Source organism: Falco peregrinus, chromosome 12 (genome assembly GCF_023634155.1).
Source record: "Falco peregrinus isolate bFalPer1 chromosome 12, bFalPer1.pri, whole genome shotgun sequence".
Taxonomy (NCBI): Eukaryota; Metazoa; Chordata; class Aves; order Falconiformes; family Falconidae; genus Falco; species Falco peregrinus.
This window is the reverse complement of record NC_073732.1, coordinates 26,709,256-26,725,943: the sequence shown is the minus strand read 5'-3', so window position 1 is coordinate 26,725,943 and position 16,688 is coordinate 26,709,256. Positions and strand designations below refer to the sequence as shown.

General features: G+C 43.4%; 1 long non-coding RNA gene across 1 annotated transcript; it reads left to right on the top strand.

Annotated features, from left to right (window-relative positions):
• The first annotated feature begins 455 nt into the window (after nucleotides 1–455).
• Nucleotides 456–14,857, top strand: LOC129785420 (uncharacterized). Its single transcript, XR_008749495.1, has 4 exons — nucleotides 456–6,449; nucleotides 8,433–8,568; nucleotides 10,310–10,373; nucleotides 13,752–14,857. It is a non-coding gene; the product is annotated as an uncharacterized LOC129785420 (long non-coding RNA).
• The last annotated feature ends 1,831 nt before the right edge of the window (nucleotides 14,858–16,688 follow it).

The window sequence follows — 16,688 nt, the reverse complement described above, 5'->3', positions numbered from 1 at the left end:
GCTTGGTTGATAAATATGAGTTGAATTCCTGAGTTGTGGGAAAATAACAGTAAAAGCTCTTTTCTTTTAATAAGCAACAGCCAGCCTGACTTCCATTGCCTGTTCCCTGGCTCCCTCATCTTGCCGAGGCATTGCATTCTATCCCAGGGCAAGGTGCCAATTTTACGGGGATGTTGTTGCTGACCTGAGATGAGGTTGGATGCAACTCTAAGTGCTGTTTCTTTACGAGAAAGGTGCCTTTGTGTCTGAAAGCAAACATTGACACTACGTGGCTCTTTCAGTGGAGTTTTGCCTGTTGGTCTTGTATTAGTGGAAGCAGAATACCTGATCTGTGGAGGGAATAACGGCTTGCTGGGGTCCCAAAAGATGAGCTGTTTTGGGGAGCTTGGGAAACCTACAGGGACATGTGCCTGATGCAAAACACATGCAAGTTGGCTGGAATCTTTCAGCAGGTCTTGGCCCAAACCCTGTGTGATAGGCTGAGGCACAGCATCGTGCTGAGTGGAAGTGCTCTACTGCCCGTAGCTGCAGGCTGCGGTGGGTGGAAAGGTAAAGCTCTAGAAGCAAAAATAAAAGAAGTTGCACAAGGGGTGGCACTGCAGGTGTATCAGCCCAAAGGACAAGTTTTGTACCCTTCGAGAAATGGTCCTACCCCGAAATACATAACTGCCAATGATTTTCTGGAGACTTGATGACTTTACAGGGTCCATATGTAGTGAATAGTTTTCCAATAGTTGTTTAATTTGTGTTCATTTTCTTTTATTTTTCCATAGATCTGAAACTTTAGTAAATTTATTGGTAAGTTTTGAAGTGAAAAGGGACTATTAACATCTAATTTCTTATCACGCATAACATAGGCCTAAGAACATCAGGCAGTGACCTCTGTCCTGACATCAGTCCTGGTTCCCTTCCTGTCCTTCGGAGAGGTATTTGATATAAATCTGTACTTATTAGGAAAAGAAAGATCTTTCCAATGGTTTGTTAAATAATCTACTGTAAATAAGCAAGCAGAGAACTTTGCCAGTAAATGAGAGTCTATAAACGTGCATGATTTAGTATCTTCACTGCATTTCTTCCAAAAATAGTGGGTTTGTGCACTTGGTCAGAGCATTAGATTTTCAATTCTTTCATGTGATAATGGCAACTTTTATGAGAAATTTGAGGGGGAAAATGCATTCTGATTTGAGGTTTTCATTCCAATGTCCATGGCTAGGGGTTGGGACCAAGGGTCACCCCTGGAGCCAGTGGGTCACCAAAAATGATGGACATGGGCACCATGAACACACTGAACGTAGAAGGACTCTTCTACAGTAGGCTGGCAGGGAAGGCATTCTGCTGTACACTGATTTCTTAAAAAACACAGTAACAGAATTCACGATACTGCATGTGGGGAGGCGAGAGGATGGGCTGTGGGGTCCATGCATGTGTACATATGGCATCTGAAAGTGCTTCTGTTCGTGTGGAGCACAAAGGGATTTTCATGCTCCATATGAAGAGAGAAGAACAGGCATCAGAAAATGTATATGCTTATTAGTCCTGTGAGAACAAAGGCGTTTTTAGGTTTAGTGTCTGTGCTGAAGGAAATAAAATACTGTTCCAGGATAGCTATAGACTAGAATTTTGGCAAAACTGAAACCCAAAAATAAAATCATTTGGAGCCAACTAAAGGATTTTCTTTAACTCCATTGGAAATCTGAACTCTGATCTGGTTTTTGATATCTTTTCCTTTTCAAATGTACTGAAAGTTTTCTAGTATACCATCATGAACATCTTGAGATGATCACTTAACTTTTCTGAGTTTTAAATTTATCTCAGCTGTGCCTTTCCAGGAAATCTGACTTTAATTCCTGAGCAATTTGTCGTTATAAACCCATGAATTTTCTGCAAACCTACAGTTCCCAGCTCCCTCTGCCTTTCCCCGGTTCCCACCTGCAAAAGAAAAAAATCACACGGCCCCACGCTTGGAGGCATCCTCTGGTACATCCATGAGGACGGTACCAGCCGGCACAGCCGTGCCTGCATCCAGCAGGAGGGCTTGGGATGGAAATGGGTTTTACAGCCGGTGTGCGAGGTAGGCACCAAGAATTTATTGCATAAGCCCTTCGCATTTATAAAATGTGCAGCTGTATTTATTACTAAACGGCTTTGCTGGCATTTCAGTATGCAATTAATTCAGCGTTAAAAGACTCACCACGCTCCACGAGCATTTCCATGGCATGCAGGAGCTGATGTTTTGATGAGTGTGGAAGGGAGCAGCTCCCCTGAAATACAGCGTGTGAGCACAAGGTGGCACTTGGACCCCACGGACCGGGCGAGCCCAGCCTGGGGACATCGCACAGCAGCAGCACTTGATTTATAAATTTTTGTTGAAAAGCAGGAGAAACTATATGAAGATAGGGGGCCAAAAGAGCTGCTTTTGGAGTAACGTGTGGACTATATTTTCTTTTTAATGCATGTTGGTTTTGCTGGAGATGGGGGTGCCGCCCGGCTGAGTTAGCTTAGCCCTGTTTCCTGCAGTGAGGATGTCCCTGTGGGTCACTGGGAACACGGACACAGCTGCTGTGATCACTGTCACCTCTTTTGTCCCTGGTAAGGCATACTGGATGTAATTAACTTCTTTTCTCTCCTTTGGGATTTTATCTGCAGCCATCAGTGAGGCTGCCATGTGACCCTTTGGTGCAGGGTTTCCATTCTGGTTTGATCCCAAAGGAGACTGTTCTTTGTTTACAAGCAACACAATATTTTAGAGTATTTGAAACCTACGATGGCCTTTCTGGTTGGGATCTGGCTGGGGGTGGCAAGGTGGTGGGTGTCCAGGGCAGGAGCCCTGCATCGCCCTGCCAGGATGTCTCCCTCGCAGATATTTTTCTGGAAACTTTTCTGTTTTTTTCGGTTTGTTGTCTTTTTTACCAGCCATTGATTTGTTTGACGTTATGCCACTGAGCAATCAAGTGTTGTATAGGCAGCTGTGTGTAACAGGGCTCCGTTACACCTCCACGTGCAGCTCTGCTTTCCAGAAATGGGACATTTCTGATGTCCAGCCCTGTTTTGCCCAGTGATGTGGTCCTGCAGCCCTGGTCCCGTGTGGCTCTGTGTGTGTGGACATGCTTACTTCTACTGACCCCTGATGCCATACACAACCTGCCTGCCCTTCTTTCCATCACCCTGGCACAGTCACTTCAGCTGTACAGAAATGACCCCACTTTATAAAACCACCAGTCAACCATTCAGTAGAAATATCTAATGCCATAATGCTAAATACTTGTAAACATTCCTACAGATGGATGTGGTTTATTTTGCCATTAATATACATTGGTAATCTTGGTAATCTAAACTGGAATCTATTAGCTTGTGCAAATTAGTTGTTGTTTTTTTTTTTTTATATTGCAGCTCTGAACCTGTCCCTGGTCTGGGGAAGGTCAAAAAAATCAGCTCCAAGTGTTTATTCATGTAAGTGCTGGTGTGAAGGAGCAGGTCTGCCATTCCTCTCTTGTCTGACTTGAAGGACTTAATATAAAGCTACAGAACTTGTGTGAGTTGGAAACAAAATATGCTTAGAAGAAGAAAAGCAGCTACAGAATACTTTTAAAAAGAAAAACTCAAAATCTCTCTACTTGAGAAAAACATGGCAAAAGCTATGTCTTGTGCTGTGTGCAGGATGCTTAGTGAGTTAACGTGGAAAAGCCCAAAATTTCCTGCGAAGTCTAGGACAAAAATGCCAAACATTCACCTCTGCCCACTTTAAGTAGATCAGGCTTTGAATAACAAAATAATAAATTCAATCTCAACCAAAAATTTTACTCCGAAAAAAGAGAAAAATAATGCTAGTGATTTCATACTAGCATTGAGTTTTGACATACTCATAATAATTTACAATAAACACACATGAAGTTATGATAAACGTAACTTTAAAAACGGAAATGCCAGCACCAACAACTGCTGTGAAGCTGTTGCTCCCTCAGTGATCTGATTGTGCTTTAAATTTGATTGTGCTGTAACTTCGCAACAATTATGAAAACAGTTATGCATTTTTATTAGCACTTGTAAGTTATGCAGTGTTTTTACTGTTGAGTTGTAAGGGAAAGGGAAGCCTAAGCATATGGTAGAGATCTTCAAAGTTCTCAACATAGGAGAAAATAATGATTATCCTTCACTTAATTAATGTCATGTTTAATAGGGTATTATCTTTCTGCAAAGATATAGCATGCTCTCGGGGAAGGAGATGGAGATCACCGATGGCTGGATAACCTTTTCTGGTCTCTTAGGAATAAAACTGCAGCCCAGGGTATAATAATTACTAATAATGAGGCATCTTCTCACCACACTACTGCCAAATCCTGTAGACAATAAAAAGACAAGGGGAAGACCGGTAGCTGAAGCAAACTGCCCTGGCCTCAGGAGTGACTGCTGGGACAAATTAAATCCCTGCCGATGGGTCAGGTTGCATTCACTCCTTTATCCTTGGGCAGATCCAGAACATGCCATTAATTAGAAGGTATTTTCTCTAGATTTTCATAGATTTTAAAGAGGAATTGATCTGCTCTCTGCTGTAAGCTTGTCGGTCAGTGACACATCCTTAAAACTGGGGGTTGCAGTGCTTTTCCTCTCTGCTTTGATGACCCTGGATGTGCCACAAGCAGCTTGTTTTATCCAGAGAGCGCCCTTGTCCTTTACCCAAACAGCTCTGCAGATGCTGGTGACTGCGGAACATGCTCTCGCCCTGAATCTGAGAGGTGCCGACACGGCCTCATCTGTCTACTAGTATTTAAAACCCCATCCCATCCTGCAAATGACAGGTAGCAGCTGCCACTGCTGCATCTCCATCTTCTTCCCCGCTCCCCGCAGAGCTGTGCCCGTGGTTGGGTCCCTGCGTCACTCACGGTTGTAGCTACACGCGGCGCATGCTGTGCAGTTGACTGCATGCTTAGCTTCTCCCCTGATCCTGAGTTTTGTAGCAGCATATCTGACTCTTCCAGCTTTCCTTCACCTTCAGCTCATGCTTTGCAGGCTGGAAGTTGTTGCTAGGCATTTAGCTGTTTTGCAGCGAATGGCTGTGTTGGCTGACAGTGTTTCAGTTCAGATCCTGTTAACCAGGTTTGGGATGTGGACCAAGCCGTGACTCTTGTGCCCTTGTGCTATCAGTGGTTTGATGGATCACCTATTTAAAAAAAATAATGCAAAAGATAAAAAAGCAAAGTATGTGCAATTTGTCTGTCTTTGAAGCTGTCCGTCCTTCGATGGTATTTCTACCACCCTCACTTGTTTGATGTGATCAGCCTACATCAGGTCCAGGGGGACTCAGTGCTGTGGCAGGTGATACAGGAGGGTGCTGGGACCACGCTCCCCCTGCCTGAGCTGAGCTGGTCCCACCTTGGCTGTAGGGTCCCTCTGAGCATGGGATGGAGCCTCAGTGCCTGCAGTTGTTCAAGGCACTGGGGAAGTTTTGCAAGGAAAATCATGTCAGTTTTCTCCAGAAGGACAGTGAGAGTGATCATAGCCTGTATCTTGCTTTGTTGAGCTTGTTAAAAGGTTGCTGGATTTCACTAGTGAAACGGAACTGGTCAGGAACACGATGTTGGAGATGACAGGATTTATTGCTCCAGCTGCATCTCACTGTGATGAAGGCTTCTGCTAACGGATGCACTCTGCTGTTTCCTTTCCCCAGTTCTTGTTTTTCATACAGAAGAGAAGCTGAAAAAATTTAAGCAAAAATAACTGTTTGTTAGTAGAGGCTGGCTTCAGATTTCTGGTGGGTGGTGCTTGAGGAAACCATGGGGAGCAGGGAGTTGTGGACAGTCTGGCTGAGGGCTGGAGCTCCTGCTTGAAAAGTTACAGTGACTCTGAGCCCAAAGACGTCTGGCTTTTGGTAGATATCAGTCATCAAGCAAAATGATGATATAATCAAATGAAAAGAAAAAAAAAAAGAATCACTAAATATTTATCATGCATAAAGCCACCTTCAACCTGTCAAGAGAAATAATTGCAAAATGATGCAGTAACACCCGACTTGCTGAGATCTGCATCAGCTCTAACTGGGAAGTAAACAATACACTAAATTTAATGGCCAAAGTTACTTGAATTCAAGTGTTATTCCAATGGAATACCTCTGCTGTCAGATGTGCCAAAACACGCCGTTACTGTACAATCATACTCAAGCGAGGGCTGAGAGTACTTCACCCACACAACTAATGTGGTGCCACATCCCAGGCTGCCCAGGGCAATCGGAGAAGGCAGCTCTCCTCTTCCCAGCAGTGCAGCAGGATTGTCCCCCAACACCTTGAAAACAGATGCCTTAAAGGGAAAGAAGAAAGTTTTCAGAAATGCCCAGTTTCTCCCCAAATTTACGGACTACTTTTTAATCTCACCTTTATGCTGTTGAAGATGTTCAGTCCCTAAGTCTGAAAACTCCTGACAGATGGACACATTGGAAAACATTAATCCACTTACAGGTAAGCAAAAGCAGAGTTTGTTTTCAAGCCAAGCAATTAAAAGAAGCTATGTAAAGTTATCAGTGTGAGATTTTACTACCAGTAATGACAGGTTAATACTGTTTTTCTGACTGTTTGAAAAAGAAGTAAAAAAATAACATTCCAGAAATGAAGAAATGAAAATGTTAACAGCTTAGGTTTTCCAACAGGTTAGACTTTGTACTTCCATACAAGAATCTGTTCGTATTGATTTCTGTCTCCCAGGACACAATTCTCAGGCAGCATCAGTAAGCTGTACAGGGCCATGGGCTGTGGTGAGATAATTTAGTTTTTACTCAGTGAACTTCCTGACAGAATCAAAACTCTGGAGTTCACAGATACACCAATACAGTCTGTTTCCCCATAACACCTGCAGAGAATAGTAGGACAAAACCAGCTAATGCCTGTGCTAACCAGTATAGGTAAATCCAGCCCTCTGCCTCTTTTGGGGGAAATTTATTTACCAAAGAAAGTTTCATCATAAACCTGCTATTTTTTTTCCTAAAATATTGCATCAGCCTGTTTATCTATCTGTTCATCATTCCAGTCATTGACTCATCTATTTCTCATTCCAGAATCAGCTTAGAGCCAAAAAATGGGAATTACCCATTAATTTACTGCACTTATCATGTGCACAGCAGCAGGAGAAGTCCATATCCTCTGCATCAAACCATAGCTAAAGCATAAAGAATCCGGCTTTCTTTTTTGAAAGCAGAAGTGATGATGGGCAAGCAGGGAAAGGGCAGACGGTGATAAAATCCTTGCTAGTGTGACTCCCTTTGCTGCCATTTTCTAGAAAGATCCAGCTGGAAGGTTTACGAGCAGTGAACTGGTGTTTCTCTGTGGTGGAGCCCATCCATCGCAGAAGAGCCGGAGCCAAGTGCAGCTCATTAGTGCTGGCGACGGGCATTGTGCGGAGCGGTGACAGCCCCGCAGCAGGAGGGCAGCAGGGCAACTGGCATTTGGGTGCTCAAGTAGGAGGCCACGGGGGTCAGTGATCATTTGGGGTGGCGGTTAGAGCTGTCACCTTTGGGAATTTGGGAAAAATTGTCTGGTGCAAAATTCCCCGCAGATTTGTAAGTCTCATAAAAGTCATGGGGGATAAACGGAGATGCTGCGGGGCAGTGTGGCTGCAAATAAGTTGGAAAGATTTTTGTGACTGTAAAACAATTTGCTTTGACTAGGCAACATTGTTAAATAAATGCAAAGTGCTTACACAGAATAGTGTGGCCTCCCCAAGCTGGCAAAGGACACCTGGGTTTTGGGGAATGGTGTCATCATCCATTGCACAGAGCAGATGAGAGGGTGCTGCGAGATGCCCACAGCATACTCAGCCCCATGGGAGGAGCGCAGGAGAGAGGAGCCAGCAGTGGGAGGGAGGGAAACATGCAGTTGCAGCTGGATTGAATTGTCGGGTCACAACTGAATTGTAACCTGTAATGCAGCCATCGTTCAGAGGTCATGGAAATGCCTGTGATCCAGATGTGGGTAAAGGCAGCTGCCTGGCTGAGAACAGATGCCAGCGGGAAGCTCTGGAGCACCAAACCTGGGGAGGTCTTTCAATGTTTTTACCTTGACCCCTGGATAAGTCTTACTGAGGAGTCTGCATCCGTGGAGATATTCAAAAGCCACCTGGACAAGGTCCTGGGCAGCCTGGTCTGGGTGGCCCTGTGTGAGCAGGGGGTGGGCAAGGGGGTCCTTTCCAACCTCAGCCCTTCGGTGAGCCTGCGGAAGGCAGTCCCTTCCAGAATTCACATTTGGGACTTGTCTGCCTCTACACGCCAAAATGTCACATTAAAAGCAGCCTTTGGTATCTTCCTTTTTTTTGGCTTCAAATTCTTCAGGTCATTCTCTGTGAATTATTAAAATGTGTGCTAAAATGTGCAAAGCTCTGGCTAATTATGACGTACTGATTAATTTCAGTAGACAAGTGTGGCAGTCCTGATGAATATTAATATTTTTCAGGCTGGGAGCTGCTGGCAAGAGGAACAAAGTTTCTGCATGGGTAGTGAGCGTGGCCGAGCACTACAGGGTTGATCCACATTTCGCTCAGCGCTGATTTTATGTCTTGTGTGCGGCATCGGCTGGCCCCTTACAAAAGGTAAACTGTGAGCAACTACGAATGAGCGATGAATGTTTCTTATTAATTAGCATCACCCCGAAATCACCGCCTCCGCCCAAAGAAAGGAAGAATGATTCACTGTTCTGTTTCTATTTGACATCACCCGCTGTAAAGTATTAGGAGTAACATGATACTTTTTGAAAGTTAAGCAAGTAGATTTACAATTAAATGACTTTCAGGGAGATCAACAGATTTGTATGGCAATATGGAACTTACGGCACGTAGCACCCTCACAAAGTCATACACGTGGGCTGCTCTGCTGGGTAAAAGCTCAGTCTGCAGCTTCAGCGAATGGAACTAGAGGCAGGAGAAGAAGAGAATTTCATCTTCCCCTTTGCTCATGTTTTCCTCCTGTCCAGCCAGCGCTGTCAGAGCACATAAAAAGCCATGAACATGCACATGTCAGCGTGACCGCCAGCCAGCACCGCTGCCCTGTCCGTGGCCAAGTGCCGTGCAATCTTGTGGCTTTAATCAAATGCAGCAGGATTAACACAGAAAGCCTTTCTGCAAGCTGACAACTCAATTACGGGTGAAAATGAACTATTTTATTGAACTAAATTAAGGCGGCTACAAAAACATTTTTAACTTCAAGGTTTTTGAGACTTGTGACATGGAGGCCAAGCCTTGAGACCTCAGATCCCAGCAATGTATCCAGAGATGCTTCCCAAAAAAGCCAAATCTAACAGAACAGTGTCAGGGCTTGCCTAATTTCGTATTTTAAAGGGATGTAGGTACACTTTTTTTTAAAAAAAACACTTTATTTGAATGTTATCACATATGGAAAGTACAGAAGACGTTACCTTCTTACCATGTCTTCCAAGTGCTGGGGTGCCTGGGAGGCTCTCGGGACACGCGGTGAGCTGTGCACGCTTGGGTGCCTGAGGACATGAAAGCAAAGCTGCGGTGATGTTCTCGGACATCTGCTCCACTGGGGTGCTCTGGGGGTTAATGGAGGATGGGTGATAGGCTATGTCTCACCTACAGGTTAATTGTAAGAGCTTTTGAGATGTTCCTGCTAAAATTAAGTTTATATTTTTATGAGGAATCTATTTATTATTTTTTTAAAGTTTTTTTTCTAATTATTGAAAAGAAATGAGTGTGCATGGTTGGGTCGCTTTAACCAGTGCAGCCTGTGGCAGTTTGATAAAGAAAACTTAGGTGTTAGTATGAAAACAAGCATTTTTTTAAGTTTCATCTTTTTCCCAAGGAAAGAGCTCTGGGGTGCCCTTTGGTGCCCCTGATCCCTATGGAAGAGGTGAGCTCAGCAGCACTGGCAGACCTGAAGGCAACATTTGGCCGTTAGGGTCTGCCTGGGTGTCCCTGCTCATGCCAACTTCTGCAGGGAAAATTCCAGTGGAAGTAGCTCTCCCAGGATTTCAGACAGTAATTAAGATATTGGAAGCTACTGGGCTCTGTGATTTTTGTAAGGAGTCGGACTGGAAAGAAACAGCATAGAGAGGGGTGCAGTGCGGAGGGACACGACATTTCGGTTTGTGGGCTGGTTTCTTAGAAGCCTCTTTCCTAGCTCAGCACAGAAGAAATGAAATTTTATTTTCACCACTGAGAATAAATGGCAGGGGAAAAAAAAAAAAAAGCTAAAACTTTGAGGCTTCTTTTTTTTCTCTTTTTCTTTCTTTTTCTTTTTTTTTTCTTTGTTTCCTTTTTTTTTTTTTTTTATTTTTTTACCCCTAACCTTTTTTTAATTTTTTTCCTCTGGCAGTGTTTTGGGGGACTCTTGTGACTAAGGTTTACGGCAGAAGGGATGAGTGGAAGAATAGATTCAGGTAAGAAAGGGAAAGAGAAACTGGTATGTAAACAAGGCACAGGGGTGAGCTGGGGGAAGCCTGCAGGGTGCCGAGCCACGCAGAATGGGAATAACCAACCGTTGGTGCATCCAGCATCTGCCCTAAATCTTGCCCTGTGCCTGGGATGGTATGCCTGCTGGTGGGATTACCTTCTGCCTGTTACCTTCTGCAGCATTTATGCTATGAATTATACTCCCTGCTAAGCAAAACAGGGGAGTTCAGTTCCCTGCGACTTTACCTTTTGCTTCGTGTGGCTTTGCACTCCCCTGAGATTTGCTTTTCACTGTTCTTTCCTGTGGCTTGTAGGTGCAACCATAAACTAAGCTTAAACATGACCCCTGTGTGCCAGGGAAGCCTGGAGCATTTGCATTGCTTTTAAAGCCTTTGGGAAGGGCCAGGAAAATATTTAATAATCTCCCCAATAACCACCAGCCCCGAACCGCTACCTGCTGGCTTTCTATTCTTGGAGGTCTGGCAACTCAAACATAGAGGAGATGATTAACGCTAGTGTTCAACCTGTATTTTCTTTACAAACACCCCTTAAGAAATAATCGTAAATCCATTTGAAGTAGGTTTTTGTCTGAAGATCACTGAAAAACCTCTTGTAATTTACTGAAGGTCTTTCAAAATTCAAGATGTTGTTTAAGGTGGATAGAGCTTGTGTCTCTGACTAATCCTGACTTGAACTCCAAAGGATTTTATCTGTACCAAAATTATCCTGGACATTTTAATACAGTCACATGTATGCCAGGTAAATGCTCCTGGCATTATTTTGAGGCATGCAGTTATATTTAAGACCATGTTTCTGTCATATGTGTAAGGCAGTGGAAAGGTCCACAATTGAAAAAGACAGAGATGGCCTTACCTGAACCTTCAGCTTCCTCATCAAATACCCTTTAATTACATTAAACCACATGAGTGAGTCTTGTTCAGGTGGAATTGCTGGTTTTTTTCTCAAAATGTTGGTATGTGTTGAAGTAGCCCTACGGAAGTCAGTAGAATCATGCAAAAGCAGCTGGCAGTCAGCCCAGCACAGTGTTTGAAGCATCTGTTTTAATAGCCGACTGCCATAGTCTTAGCAAAAAAAAAAAGCAACCCAACAACCAAAGACAAAAATAATACTATGGACTACAAAAGCTCTTTTCGTCAGGGAAAAAAACAAAAAAAAAAAAAACCACATGAAATTATGATTATATTATTATATTATGTAATATCCATTATATATATAGAAAATTTAATTAAATCATCAGAACACCTACAAAAATTCTAATCCCAGTTCTATCAATTCATTTCTAAAACTGTCTACAAATCTCCTTGGTAGCCAATTTTATAATTCTGGGAAGACAAAATAAAAAATGAATGAGAAGTAAAATAGGCAAAGGATTGGAATTTTTTTCTTAAGGCAGAAAGCTGACCATGAATTTCATTAATACTGCTTAATATCCTACCTTGACATTAATTGTAAGACCTTAACATTCATCTACAGTGATAAAGTATACGGAACTGGGGAAAAGAAAAAAAGGTTATTAGACCTGCTTTTATAATGTATATGAAACATACTGTGACCCACATTAGCTTTTACAACAGCAGGAGTGATGGAATATGGGGATGCAGCCTCATGGATACAATTACGCTCCAGAACATCATTTCTTGTGTGTGGAAAAACTGGTATTACTATAATTACCGCAGCTAAAAGTTAGTGTGTTCTGCTGTTTTTAAGCTGAGATGGAGTAAGGGAATCGAAATAAATGGTACAGCTTTGCATATTTGTCAGAAAGTAGCTTTCTCCATTAAAGAATATGCTCTCTATAAGGATATTTTACAGGCTTACAAACAGCATCTTAAATCTATAAATGTGCAGCTGTACGTTACTGCAGCAAGACTTACCGTAAAAGAACATTTTGGCTGACGTTCTTATCTGTCCTGAGCTTTGCCCCTTTGATTTGCGGAGTTTTTTGGTCAGAGCACCTACATGCCGGGGAGCTTTTTGGTGCAGCAAACCAAACTCCCTAGACGGAAAAGTGGGTGACATGTTATATACTACCGAAAAAAAAAAGAAAAAGTTGTATCTTTTTCTGCCTGAAAATCACTGTATCATTTTATGTACAGTTTCTGGTAATCTAAATGTACATACAGAGGAAGGAGACAAGACTGCTCTGCATCTATATACATATAGATAAAATAGGAACATTCCTAACAGCCTGGGTTTATTAAATTCATACACGAAACAATGAAAATCAGCTTGGAAAACATACACAGGGTTTTCCTAGTAATTCCTAACAACCAGTGCAAAACCCCAGCTATCAAATGGGTGGACTGGGGCACGGAGGGGAAACTCCCAAGATTTGTACCTTTTTACCTTGTGCCATTGCCTCTTATAGAGACTAAACAGTTCACCCCCACCAGGTAGGCAGGGTATCCCTGTCCCTCTGTTTCCCCATCAGGATGTGACTGCCAGTCATCTGTAGGTTTGTCATGAAGGCAAGCAATCCTTATTGCTCTGGATGTTTTGATATTGGAAATACTTTTCTGGGTTAGGCACCGGCGAGGCTGGTGGATGCTCCAGCTGCCTTTCAGTACCCAGAACCGCACGGTGCAATTAAGCTTTTCTATGGAGCCAGATGGATGAAACAGTAGCTCCCATCCAAAAACTCTGGCACGTGCCGGAGTGCAAAGTAATATATGAGAGGCACAAACACTGGGGGAGATTTCCTGTATTTTACTTGCTGGAAGGTTTTGGCTGCCTCCGAAGGAGCAGGGAAGGGGTCCGGGAGCCTGGGGGAGAGCATGTGCTGGGCACTCGTTGGAGCATGAGGCTCGGGGGTGGCTCTGGCTCCAGGTTTCAGGCATCCAGGAGGCGAGGGACGGCTCTGGTTTCTGCTGGGGTGCTTACGCAGGCTTGCAGCGAGGAGGTATCCGCCTCCCGCATCAGTTCCCTGGCACCCAGACAAGTTGCTGAGCTCCAAATCTTTTACTAAAAGCTTGAGGTCAGGAAGGGACAGCAAGAGACTAATTTTTTAACAAGCTCAGTCTCCAGCTTTAATTAAAACAATACCATTTTCATTGAACTTAATGGACAGTATATGACAGAGCCTCTTGCTTGTCTAATTCATGCACATGGCATTAAAAAATAAACCCCAAACAACCTGAGGAGCTGCTGACTCTCCAGTAATCCTCCCTCCCTCCCTTCCTTCATTCCTTCCTTCCTCTTTAAAAAGAAAAGGAGTCACAGTCTTTTCTGGTACTTTGGATTGATTTCTGAACATTTGGATTTAATGAAAATGGTATTATTTGAAACAGAGTGACTTAAAGAAAAAAATCCTGGGCAAACCAGTAACTTTTTTTTTTTTTTTAAAGGTTTTTTCTTGTTTCTCATCAGGAGGCAGGGGCAGGGTTTGGAGCATGTAGTACTCCCATCTGTCTCTCTGACAGGCCACTTCCATCACCTGCCCACCATGCCTCTGTGCGATAGATCAGGGTGGGGGACCTTGACACGTCCATCGCATCTGCTGCGACTCCTGTTGAAACAGCGTCTACCCCCATCACAAGAACTGCACACTAAAATGATGCTGGGAGTACCGATTCTTTGAATTCATGGGGAAGATAATTGAATCATGTTCCTTTCTGCACCTTCAGAAGGAAATCCCATCACCATTTGGAAAGTGAGAGTAAACAATAAGTATGCACCTTTGTTTATGTGACACCCAGATAAGGATGATAAATCACTACTTTATTTTTACTTAGGAGAATTGAAAAAGCAAAGATGATGACACCCCTCCTTTTGGAGGTGATTACCATAGAGGGAACTCTGTCTGCTTGATTAAATGCAGCATTTGTGTAGATTATTCTCAGCTATGAGATGTTTTCAGATTATGATCTTCTTCTTTCTATCATTTTTTTTCCTCTTTTTTTCCTTGGGATTTGTACACACTGCAGTAGCCGACACAGAGAAAGTCAAACCCAGGGACTGCAACAGTTTCCCTCTCTAGCTTTTTTGTCCTCTCCTCCTCACCGGCCTTATATTCCTCGCACGTGTGCCTTCCGCCAAATAACAACAACAGTGATTAGCAGGCAGCCAGCTGGACCTAGGGCTGCCAAAGCTGAGCCCCCAGTCAGCTCTGGGGGTGTCCCTGGGGAGCCGCAGGTGATGCTGGCCGGGATGCTGTGGGCATGGGCTGGGTGTCAGCAGGAGTCCCCAGGCAACACGTGCTGGGGGACCCATAGGGCACAGGGCGAGGTGGGTGTGATGAAAGGCCTGGGTTTAGTGCTGTGTTATTTCTGTCCCTATTCAGGATATCTTTTGTTTTAGTCAGGCAAAGCTCCTGCTGGAGACAATAGGACTTTTATGGCAGCAGGGAATGCTAAATAGGGCCCTCACCAAGCAAACTGCAGCTATCTTTTTATTTCTGTACATAGCTGGATGCAACTGATATTATCAGAAATAAAAAGGACTGTGCTTTCAATTACATGCTTGATTTAAAAAAAAAAAAAGTCTAGCTTAAAACGTCTAGCTTAAATAATAACATTTAGGTACATCTCTAATGGTAGGTAGCTATGCCATATTGCGTGCAACAGGGGTGCTTGCAGACCCCATCACCTCTCCCTAGGTCTGCTGAAGTCATTGCCACACAGGCTGCTTGGAGCAGCCTTGCAGATATTTGCTGACAAACCTTTTCAGTATAATCCTTTATTATCTAACCACAGTCAAGAGCCTACTTCACATGAAATATTTTCTGCTACAGATGGCAAAGCCTGAGACTGAGCCAACAACAGTGTAAAAATACATTTATATCAATGCAGAAGCCGTCAGCCAGCCAGCTTTCTCCATTTGTCATGTACAAGAGGTATCCTCGATAATGTTTCAAATTCATTAAGGGACCACATGGACGAAACTGTTCTGTTTTAATAAAATGTCGCAACCATACAGCAGGTATTAAACATGCTTGTGTGCATAGAAGAGAGAGAAAGTGGGTTGTGGACTGTTGGTTTAGGTTATCTATTGCTCTCCATCATCAGATGTTCTCGTAAATTCATTACTTTTTATAACTTTATTGCTGGGAAACTTTAATGGCTTTCCTTCCTCCCTCTGAAAAAAGGGAACTACAGAATCCTGTAACTACAGATTTGGAATTGTTTATCCCTCCTTCAGAGTCTGATTTAGAAAATGATTGTTTCCTTTCTGCTGCTGGCTCTTCCCAGGATGAATGAGTGGGCTGAGTGGGTGTGCGTGGTGGTGGGGGACCAAGAAGTACAGCTCCTTCCCACTCTCACCTCCTCTGTGCATGCAAGACAGTCTGGGTTTCCCTCTGTGGGCTCTGGAAACACCGGGATCAGAGCAGGAGTGGCACAGAGGGAGATGGGATCTGTGGCTTTCACAGCATCCACCTCTTCGGGTAGCCCAAAGGAACAATTATAGCTGGAAACTGAGGTTTAGCAGAGGTAAACAGAGTGATGAGAAAGCAATTTTGCATAATTAGGAGAATATCAGCAAACTTTTCTTACTGACATGACATTTTACATTACTATAATTGTTTTGATGAAGAAGGGAGAAGGAGAGCATTATGCATGCAAAGCTAAAATATTGTCCCAGTTGTAGGGACAGGCAAGCAACCGTGGTGATTCCTGTGCACAAAAATATTATAAGACCAAGTACAAGAAAAATGCACAACAAAAATGATCTATTTGACAGGAAACCAAAATAGCGTATTTTGCACCATGAACATCCATTCTGACTTGTGCCTTTTCAAGTGCTGTTACTCAGGATTTAGGCTCCAGCCTGGCATATCTGTCTCTCTGGCAATAGTAAACTGTGTGTAAAGTCAAATCTGTCCAGGATACTCCAGCAGTGCTTTTACTCAAGACAAGGCAGTTTACTAAACAAAATCTATCAAGGTAGGAAAAAAAAAAAAAAAAAAAAGGCTTTAACAGCTTCCAGAAAATGTGTGGTGTTAATTGACAGCAAAGAAAACCCTATGGGGACAAAGACATAAAAGCTCAGGGGAAGCCTCTGCAATGTGAGCACTGGCTGAAAACGTGCCCTGTAAGTAAGGAGTGTGCCCACACTAACACCTTGCTCTCCAGGGGGTGGACAAGCTGCCCACTGTCCTGATGCTGTGCCCAAAGGGCAGAGCGTTGCCAAGGCTCTCGATAAATGCCGCACGTAGAGGCTGTTTAATTCAATGGCGTATCACATTTAAAAATGGTCCAGTCTTATTGGATAACCTGTGTTTTTGAAAATCATCTTTAGGAGCTGGTTGGTGGATTTTTCAGCCGAAAATAAATTTTTAATGAAAT